At 38.4% G+C, this 11,442-nt stretch overlaps 1 protein-coding gene across 1 annotated transcript in view; it reads right to left on the reverse strand.

Annotated features, from left to right (window-relative positions):
- Nucleotides 1-11,442, reverse strand: part of LOC310640811 (lipase member M-like) — a gene marked incomplete at both ends in the record, with an annotated part of 74,623 nt that overhangs the window by 14,929 nt on the left and 48,252 nt on the right. The gene's annotated exons all lie outside the window — the stretch shown is intronic.

Below are 11,442 nucleotides of genomic sequence, written 5' to 3' on the forward strand. Positions count from 1 at the left end.
AATAATAATTTATTAAACTTGTATGCTCAATTTATTCTGAATAACTCTGGAAAAAAGTTAAAGGATGTATCTATGTGTTCTGTTAATTAAAGCAACTTCTCCTTTTATCTCACTATCAGAAGGATAACTAAAAAACATCAGATAAACCATGTAATTGCCTTTATAGCTGGTGATAGCCCTTTCATCTTTAAAATTCTAATAAAGACATAGATAACTTCATGGCGGGGGGGGGGAAAGAAATACATTAGTAAGCATATGCTTCTCTATCAACATTCCTTTTCCTGTAGTACAAGAAATTATTGTTACTTACTGGTTTTAACATTCACTTGTTCCTCCAAAAGTTTCAGATGTTGAGACGGTGACTCTTGACACAATATTTATACCAGAAATGTAAGAGGAAGGTGATAGAGAAGTTACAACATTTAACCCTTTCTTTGAAATCATTTATTAGTGGCATCTCTTTCCATCTCTTCCCCTTATACTTTTAGCTGCTATTTCAGTTTAGTAATATTGAAAGGAATGCACTAATGACCAAATCTTGCTTAGGAACTCCTTATATTTTTGGGGACTGTTAGAACTGTTAGGTTAGTGAGATGTTCAAGTGACTTCAGATACAATTGAAACATTTGAAGGTAAGGGATTTCAAATGCAAATATACTGCTCAAAAAAATAAAGGGAAGACTTAAACAACACAATGTACTGTATTTAATAGTAGGATGTCTTATCTTGTGTTCCCTTTATTTTTTGAGCAGTATATTTTGTCTCACTCCAGGAATTTCTAATCAAAAGAATATGTTTGTTTCTATAGTTTTCCAATACATATCTTCTGTGAGCACTGCAAAGAACATTTTATCCATAAAACATCCAGGATTCACTATACTTCCCTCCCCACTTTGCTTCCCTGCCCTAGCCAAGCATTCTCCCACAAGCACAGGATCCACTTTTCAGTTTGGATCAACCAAGTGTTGATCCATTGCTTGCAACAGGAATGGACTGATCAGCTTGTTGCCCCAGCTTGACATCCGGGACTGAGAGAGACAGTAACTGATCCAAAGTCACCCAGCTGCCTTTCATGCCTAAGGTAGGACTATAACACACAATCTCCTGGTTTCTAGCCTGAAACCTTAACCACTAGACCAAACTGGCTCTCTCAATGATTCACTTTGCTGTTGCTTGATATCCTGACATCTAGGCTCATAGACCTAGTGTGTTCTATCACTGGCAGTTTTGGAAAACACATTATCTTCTGTTTCTGAAATCAAACATAATTACAACATTTGGATTCTATCCTATGATTTAACAGGTCAGTCTCTCAAGTGCAGGCTCAAAGTGGCAAGAGTCTAAGCACAATGCACTGAAGCCGTTTAAAAATGCGTCCATGCATACCATAAAAACATGCTTTTCATGAATAAACACTCTTATCACTCAGTATTTTCAGGAGCACAATTGCATGGGTTGTCCCAAGGAAAAATACTTCTTCCCTTTGAAATGCTTTGTACCACTGAGCATTAAGATTTACAGAGGTCATGACCTCCATTTACATTTGTTATCTACCCAGGGCTGATATATGCCATTGTCATTGTATGAATGTTATGTAGACTCTGAGAGGCAGACTTGTAGGGGCCAGACAAATCGGAGGGATATTTACAGTACTAAGTTGTTTCCAAAGACCAAATAGAGATGTTTAGAAATAAACCAGGCAAATAAAGATTTTGTAGTTTCAGAAAAGCCACATGCTGTATTTTGTTATTATATTCCTTCAATGAATTTTCCATTGGATTTTTTTTCTTCACTTTTACATTTACATACAATTTATAAATTACACACAAGAAAGAATGATACTGCTTTATAGCATACATGACAGGCATGATAGCAGCAGAAAGGAGTATTTTACAATAACTTGAGTTATTATAAAAATAATGAAGGTGGGAGATAAATAAATTTAATTCTTTTGAGCAACGTGCTCAAACTACTTTGCGGTCATTGTGTGTATGGTGAGATTTCACTAATAACAGATTTAAAGCTTTGTGTCTCACTAAATAATCTGTAGACTATGTTCATTCAAACAAATGAAGTAAAGTTCGTCATGATTTACAGTATAGGATATTCAATTTTTTGTATTTATATCTGATACTTCAGAACATTTTTAAATAAAGAAGACTGCATGGTATTTGAGACATTGATTTTTAAACCAATTTACATCTGCCCCCCCAGCTTTATAGGTTATATTTTTCTCCCTAGCGGAATGTACTAGAGTCAATGTCAATGTTTCAAAATTTTGCCCACATCTTTGCTTTGGCCTGGTCAAATGCAGCACCCTCTGCTGGGGAACAGCTCTGTGAAATCCCTGGAATTAGATATTTTCTTCTTTCTTTCTACACGGAAACCCAAACAAGTTTTATATCTCCCACCTTCTCATGGCCATTATTTGCCCCTTCTCATGGCCATTGTTCAGATATATCCTTCCAGGTTATCCAGTTCTGCATTTCTCTATTTGCTTTCCCTTGTATTTGGAAAATAGACCTATCCAATACATATTACTATTTTTCTTGTTTTATTTTTCTCTGATCAGTGAACTTATGGCCCTAATCAAATTTTTTTTGGAATAATTCCAATCAAATTAATATATCGTAATCATATGTTGTGAATGTCTGAACTTGTTGGTTGCTTCAGATTTTATTTTTTGCCAGATAAAGTATATCACTTCTGTATGTACTATCTGCTTTCCTTCAAGTCTGAAAAATCTATTATCACTCTATTCTGATTCATTATGTGTCTTCAAATCATCTAGTGATCACATAGAAAGATTTCTCCATTATGATCTTTCTCAAACCTGTTCTTTCAAATCTCCCAATGGTGTGCTCATTGACACTTTACTGCTGGTTGTCCTCTCCTTTTCCTTTTCACCTTTCCTACAGCCTTCCCCAGAGAGCTGGGTCTTTACATAAGGTATCCCAAGTAGGATAATTTGAGCCTGATTATTTGCGCTTTGAGTGAGAACTGTGGTTTGATTTGATTGATGATCCATTTGTATGTTTTCTTGGCCATCCACAGAATTCTCAGGAGTGTTCTTCAACACCAAAGCTCAAAGCATCAAAACTCTTCCTATCCTGATTTGATTCATTTCAGATCTGTTCATTTGTTTGAACAGCATTTTTATCTGAGTGCTAGCCATATAGTCATAATAAATAGTTTATTTGATATGGAGTAATTTTTAGTTAAACAAATATATGATATTTATGTATGGTTATTGTTAAAATGATGTTAGCCCTTCAAGTTAGACTCAGTCAGAAAGCCAGTCATGAATGCTAATACTACTCATATAAGGCTACAGCAACAATCTTGCAACTTTGCTTTCACCTTCCTCCCTTTATCTTCAGGAGAACCACAACCAGTTTGGTCTAGTGGCTAAGGCACCAAACTAGAAAGTGGGAGATGGTGGGATCTAGTGCCAGCTTAGCCATGAAAGACAGCTGGGTCACCTTGGGCCAGTCACTCTCTTTCATCCCAACTCACCTCACAGGGTTGCTTTATGGGGGAAATAGGAGGATGAAGGTGTATTAGATATGTTTGATGCTTTAGGTTATTCATAAAAAATAATAAAGGGAGGATACAAATAAATAAAATACAAAAAATAAATTGTCTGGGACACTTTTTCAAATTACACTTCTGACACAGGCTCTGATTTCTTTTATCTGACTGTTATCTTGGTTGCAGCACTTCCTCCTGTTCTTCTTGGCTATTCTTTTTTTCCATTACAATTGATCGGTTGTCCCTCATTTTACTTTTCCAAGACATAGTATATATTCTTTAAAAGATGAAGACAATGGAATGCTCTCCAGCTTACTATCAGAGACAGTTAGAAAGCCAGTAAGGAGATTTTGTTGCCAGTGCTGCTATAATGACCTTTGGTTGAATAGTTTCATACATACCACAGTTGAAGGAAGAAAGTAGGAAGAAGAAGCATTGTTGCCTCGCCCAATTTGACTCATTGGAGTTAAGTGAAAAATAAACTATATTTGACTCACAATTCAAGAGAAAGTCATGATTCAGTTTATAGTGTGACCCATCCAGTCAGGCCAACTGTGGGAAGAAAAAGGGAAGGACATTCCTATGAATCTTATACAATTTGTGTGGGACAAACTGAAGTAGCTGAACACAGAATGATCTGATGCTCTCCAGATCTTACTGGACTACAATTAGACTTTCTGGACTACAGTAGATTAGATTAGATCTCCAGACTACACATGTCTGTTTAGGGCAGTGCAACTCCATTCACTAGCAAGGACGGCATAGTCACAGAATTGGTAGCCCCAAACCCAAAGCCAGGCAGTCATGCCAGCATTTAGCTGAAGCCTGTTGTTTCCCATTTTTGTTATTTATTCATTTATTTATCCAATTTGTGTAGCTTCCCATCTCACCAAAAGTGACTGTGGACAGTGCACAACAATTGAATAAAACCCACAAATATAAAAACAACAGATATTAAAAATATAGAAATCTACATTGAGAAATAAATAGTATTAAAAAAATATTGTATAAACCTCTAGTTGATGACAGGATAAGAATGGCCACCTCAACAATACAATCATCTAAGCAAATCTCCGGTTCCCTGGGAACCCCAGGCTTGATAGCATAACCAGGCCTTTAACACTCTCATAGTCTCCAGACATCAAAAGCATTGTTTAATTCACCAGGGGCAGAGATGTATAATTGTCCTTCTTTCAGGGAGATGGCTGGTTGAGAAATGTGAAAAATAAATAAATAAAAAATAAAAATTGGGAATGATATCTCACTCCATGGTGGCAGATGAGCTCACCCGGTGGCTCCATGTAGATGTTGAGTAGGATAGTGCACTGATCCCTATTGAACCCCACACACAATCTGACACGAAGAGGGAGACACTAAGAGCTCCCCTAATTTCATATCACACACTGCCACAGGTCTGACAGGAAAACAGATCAGTTTGTGACCACAGATATGTGACTCCTGCCCTGAAGCCTCAGCCCTTTCAGTAGTCTTTACAATTCTCTAACTGCATTTATAATTTTATATGTTGTACAAGTTACTATTTATTGGTAAATTTCGAATTATTTTCTCTTAAATTTGATGCATTTGTGGACTGAGTTAGGCATACCTATCAATGTTAACTCTAGAATTTCTCATTTTTCCAAGTCAACCCTTTTTACTGTTACACTTTTTTTCCATCTTCAAATTCTACATTAATATTTCATGTTAATTTATCCCAGGGCTTTTTTTCTATAAAAAAAAAGTGCCGCAACTCTCATCTTGGTGGGCGCAGAAGGCGGGGGGCATGGGGGGCGCTGCTGTGGTCATGGGCTTGAGGGGTGTTGGTGGCAGGCTGCCCCCGGGGCCAGAGCCGGCATGGCTGGTGCTATGGGAGCAGCGAGGCCCGCTCTATATGGCGGGGCTGCATGGGGCTGGCGGCGGGCGGGGGAGGCAGGGTGGGCCAGGTGATGCAGGGCCACTACTTAGGCATGCAGGGTGAGGCGACAGTGGCGCAGGTCCAGCACTGGGTAGGCCACCAGCCTGGCTGACACAGGTAAGGACAAGGAAGGAGTGCACATGGATGCCACAGAACCCACCTCCCACTCCTTGTCCTCTCTTATTTAACTGGTTGAGATGGTGTAGTTGGGCAGCAAAGTTCCTGCCAATTCACCTTTGTTGCAGACAACTTGCCAGTGCAACGTTTGCCGGCTGGGTCTTTCGCGTGCTCAGCAGCAATTCCTATTGGCTTTCAAAAGCCAATAGGCTTTTGAAAGCCAATAGAGGGAGTAGCATAGCTTGTGCAAAAGCTTTTTTTGTGTGTGTGCAAAAAAAAGGTGCCAGAACACCATTCTGAGCGTTCTATGAGAAAAGAAGCCCTGCTTTTATGTTTTAATCTTATGATTTAAAAAAAAATTTCTATTGTAAGTTGCCCCAAACCTCGCCATGTGGATTGCATACAAATATTATATAATCGGTAAATAAAGGTAGAACATATGTTAAATACACATCAAATGATAATATGCTTCTCTACAAAGTCAATTCTTGCTCAATCACAGACCAAGGAGTTAACTTGGAAAGGCAAGAGGAAAATCTAGAAGAGGTCTGTGCAGCTTGTAGAACAGAAAGGCCCACACTGATAAATTAAAAATCTTTGTGGTCTGCAAAGGAATGCTGGTGGGCTAATCAATGATTTGGTGACTAGAGGAACATCTACAATGTTGGAGCTCGTGGTCATGGTAAGCCATGGAGGCACTAGGCAACATGACTTTCAGGGCAGTGATGGTGATTTTATTACTTTAAAAAAAGTCTGTGCTCTGTCCAAGGGTGCTTGGTAGGATGCATGTACAGGCCTGGTCTAGAATTTATTTATTCAACTATATAGAGCAGGCATGTCAAACGTGCGACATCATGTGACATCGCACGATGTATCGCACTTTTTCCCCATTGCCAGCAATGGGGTGGGCATTGTTTCATTGCAACGCATCTGGCCTACGGGCCAACAGTGTGACATGCCTGATCTAGAGACATCCATTTGTTGCATTACAAAGGGCCTTTCATCTGTTGTATATATGGTTTTATTTTTGTGTGCAAAAAGGATTCTAAATTAATTGAGTCATGTCCTGGTGTGAAGTCTGATAGCTTGAGTTAAAGAGCCTATAAAATCTCAAATGACCCCAGTTGTTTTGCTCAAGTATGCTAATGTTCTAAGGTAAATATTATTCATACTATATAGTATCCAGATGAGCACCTCAGTAGCATATTGTAGTTCTATGAGGTGTGGTGGGCTTCATAATTTGTTGACTGAAGAAACTAGCGGTACCATGCCATATGTATATATGGAACTGCCATTATTTTTCAAGCTACATTACTTGAACACATGGCACACATCACAAATCAGATTCCTCTGTAATGCACGACCTTTGCATGACCGTAGGACATTTAGAAACGCAATTATATTCTTATGCTTCCAAAGCATTCTTCCTTATCTTCCTGTTACATTGATAACCATAAAAATACTCAAGGTCTCTTGGGATAAGATAGAATAAGTATGGTATTTAAAGAATGCAATAGAAAGCATTCTATGACAAAAAAAGCCCTGGTCTTTGGAAACAGCTTAGTGGTGTAAATATGCCTCTGATTTGTCTGGCTCTACAAGTCTGACCCTCAGACTCTACATAACTATTGTACTGTGTGCCTCTTTGATTTGAAACTTGTCAGAAGAATAATTTGGGGTTCCAACTCCGGCCGGGGCTGAGAGGAAAGAAGTATTCATTTCTAAAAGCAAAATAGTTTGCAATTATAGGCAGGCTGCAGAGAAATGGGGTACAGCAGTAAATTTTTATAGGGGGAGTTTGTTCGGGGTGAAGTGTCTAAGTGCTGATTCTAGGGTGATACTTGAGAGACGTCTGTGGTTTGTGTGTGTGTGTGTGTGTGTGTGTGGTTTTGTGTGTGTGTGTGTGTGTGTGTGTAGGTATATTTATTATTGTGAACATGCAGTTCTGCTGGAAGATCTAACTTAATTAACTCTGTGTTTGCAGATCTTATATTTTGATATGTGTGTTAGATCTGAGTAACTTATTTGAGGGTTTGAGGAAGTTTGAGAAAGAGATTTTCCCTTTTGCTATTTTTATTTGATTAATTTAGTTTGTTTGACTGTCAGTTATCAAGTGGAGACACTGATTCTCAGACCATTGTGGATTCTGTTAATATTTTAAGGGAAGAGGAAAACAGTATAAAGAATAAAATATGTTTTGATATAAAACTCCTCACAAACTCTTGTAAGCCAAATGTCCTGAGTTTTGGGGGTGCTTGTTTTTTGCAAGCCCTTCAGGTATTTGTGTGTCATTGGCCTGAGACAGGATAGTCAGTTCCTTCAAAAGAGATGAAGACCTCTAGCAACTGATATTTCTAAATTCAGAGATCTTAAGCATTGGATACAATAGATGGTCTTCAGGTAGAATTTTCTAGGGGCTCAGCGGTAGGCAATTCTGGGAGTTGAAGTCCATGAGTCATAAAAGAGCCAAGGTTGCCTACCCCTGTCCTAGCTTGTGAGAGAGGAAGTAGCAAATAGAGTTGCCATTGTTAATTAGCTAGTGCAGACATGGGTAAAGCTTTCATGTTGAGGGTACAATTGAATGAGAGAGGAGAGGGGGGAAGACTGAAGGCTCCAAAGCATGGGGACACATCATACATTTGAGTGATTCTGCATCTTGTGGGACATTTGGACACTGTTGCTTTTTTCTTGTGCTTTTACCCATGTAGGGTTGACCCCTATCAAAATATCCAGTAGAGGAAGTGAAATTGTGAAACCACTCACAGAAAGTGTGGCATTATCATTTGCTAAACATAGTACAGAACATTGGGACAAATGGTTATGTAAGTGCAAACAAAATGTTACCACCATAATTGCATAAATTCCTATTTCTTCTAAGAAAATGGCATGACCGTTAGCCATTTGAACTAAAATGTGAGAATGAGGATATATATTCTTTTGGTCTTATATAAGAGAGTTTTAAAATTATCTCCCAACTTAAGAAAGCTTAAGAGCAGTTGATGAGGTCAATATTTCTGCATGTTATGGTTATAATCTAAAATTGCAATTCTGGGGTTCTTCTATTAAAATATGAATTCTTCAAGTGATGTTAATGCAACAGTATGCATATATGGACTTTTCAGTATATGTAAGCTGAAACACACATTTTCCACTAAAATTATAAATCTTATTTCTAAACATTCCTGATAAAATACAACAGGATATATTTTTTTAAAAAACCCACATACATATTTTTACTCCACCTGCCTCTGTGTGTATACTATCTCTCAGAACTGAAATAGCTCTAATGGAACTGAATGCCAGTACAGAATCCATTCCCCCCTTAGCTCAAATGAAGAAATATATCTACCGTAAATAACGAATAAGAATTAACAGGGACTGAAATAACCTTTGCAAATGTGTGAATGGTCTTTCCGTAAAGCCAAACTAAGAAATTAATTCAAATACATTTTAGAATATCAACTCAAGGACATCTTTCCTTAAAAATTTTAACCAAACAATTTCTTTGTGCCTAATGTCCAAATACGGTATTAGTCTTTTTCTGGCTTACTCATATATACTGTATTATAATTTTTAATGTTTGCTTTATAAATAAAGCAAAAATACAATGGCTTTTCACATTTCAAATTTCAGCAGTCTCTAGGTTGAACTCTCCAACACAAAATGGCATTTGTTAATTAAAGGAATAATAACGACCACTTTATAAGCTACCTGCCAAATGATCTTATATATTTAATGTATGTATCTATCTGATCCCCATGCCTCATGAAATAAAAAAAAAAATCATTCAAATATCTTAATGAAACCTTTCAACAATTCCATTTTATCTTTTCAAACTATGGCTAAGAATAAAATAGCAATAAAAGCACCATGACAATATCAGGTAGGAAGATAATTAGTTAATTTCAATAATGAATACATTTATTTTGTATACTTTATATATTTGTATACACTGTACAAAGTAATAGTAGGCATCCAGTCTTCAGAACAGTTATTTTAAAGTGATTGAATTCTACCAGCAGATTGTGATAAGATGAGCTCTATTTAATATCATGGATTCCTTGTCTCGAAACATACTTTGCAATTATTGCATAATAACAGAGTAATTACCCCTCGAAGAAAAGGTTATTTTACAATAATGATTTGGGTGATGAGAGAGGAAGTATGAGAAGATGGAATTTGACAAAATCTAAAGATCTAATGGAACAATTTTCAAAATGGGAAGGGGAAATGTAGGAGTCCTACTTTCCACATGACAAAAGCTGATGGCATTATGCTAGAAATAGATTTGACTTACAATAAAGGCACATGCTTTCACTTGTAACCCTGCTTCCTATTGTTTAATAATAGCCCTAAATTTAAAAAAAAATTCTTGCTTAATATTTTAAAACAGAATTCCCCAACCTTTCCAGCTTTGCAGACCAGCTGTGGGGGAGGAGAGAGGAATAGTTTCACACTAGTGGTTGGCAAGCATGCACGCCTGCCACTCGCACAAATGGAGTGGTGCATGTGTGTTCGCCCACTGCTTGCACAAGTGGAGATGCATAACATGTGTGCTCGCCTGCCACTTCACGGTCCAGTTCCAAATGGCTCAAAGCCGAGTAACGGGCTGTGACTCTGAGGGTTGGAGACCCCTGTTTTAAATCATTACAGGTATCCCCATATTTCTACCTGCCTGACTGTTCAAGTCCCTAATTATTGTTTATCATCACAATAAGTGGTGTACTTACTGTATGTTTGCCACTTAGCAGAACATCCAACCATTTCTTTATCAAATGCTAACTGTCGGGTGGAAGACAAACGCTTGCTTTACTCTCTTTGTGGAACAATGAGTCTTGATGGGATCTCTGTAGTCGTGTGTTTGAATTAATTAATTAAATGTAATAAGGCTGTCCACTCTAAAACAATTCTAGGTGGTGCATACTTAAAAATACGGGTAGTCTTTGACTTACAATAATTCATTTAGGGACCAAATTACAATGGCACTGAACAGTGACTTATTTATTTATTTATTTATTTATTTGTTTGTTTATTATTTATTTTATTGAATTTGTATACCGCCCTATTCCCGTAGGACTCAGGGCGGTTTACAGGGCAGTTAAAACCATGAAATACAAAAAATTAAAATCAATTAAAACAATTAAATTAAATTAAATTAAAGCCCCAAGAGTAAATGTAAAACCCAGTTAAATTAACAACCCCACAGTCTGCACCAAACAGATCAAAGAGCCACGTTTTCAGGTCCGGCGAAATGAGCAAAGGTCGGGGGCAGTCCTAAGTTCCGTGGGTAGTTGGTTCCATAGGGCAGGCGCACCCACAGAGAACGCCCTTCCCTGGGAATAACCCGCCGGCATTCATTAACTGGCGGTACCCTGAGAAGGCCCTCCCTGTGGGGGCGCACAGGACGATGGGAAGATGATGCCGGCAGCAGGTGTTCCCTTAGATAGTCCGGACCCAAGCCATTTAGGGCTTTATAGGTCATTACCAGCACCTTGAATCTCACCCGGAGGGCAACCGGAAGCCAATGTAGCTCATGGAGAAGAGGTGTTACACGGGAGTATCGGGAAGCTCCCATCAAAACCCGTGCGGCTGAATTCTGCACCAGTTAAAGCCTTCGGGTGATCCTCAAGGGCAGCCCCATGTAGAGGCATTGCAGTAGTCTAACTGGGAGGTCACGAGCGCATGAGTGACTGTACGTAGAGCATCTCAGTCCAGATAGGGACACAACTGGCGCACCAGGCGAATCTGGGCAAAAGCCCCCCTGGTCACGGCTCCTATATGATCTTCCAAACTGAGCCGTGAATCCAGGAGGACGCCCAAGTTGCGAGCCCTATCAACGGGGGGGTAATACCTCATTCCCTATTGTTAATGATGGAGAA

This window comes from Vipera ursinii, assembly GCF_947247035.1.
Source record: "Vipera ursinii genome assembly, chromosome: 5".
NCBI classification, from domain to species: Eukaryota; Metazoa; Chordata; class Lepidosauria; order Squamata; family Viperidae; genus Vipera; species Vipera ursinii.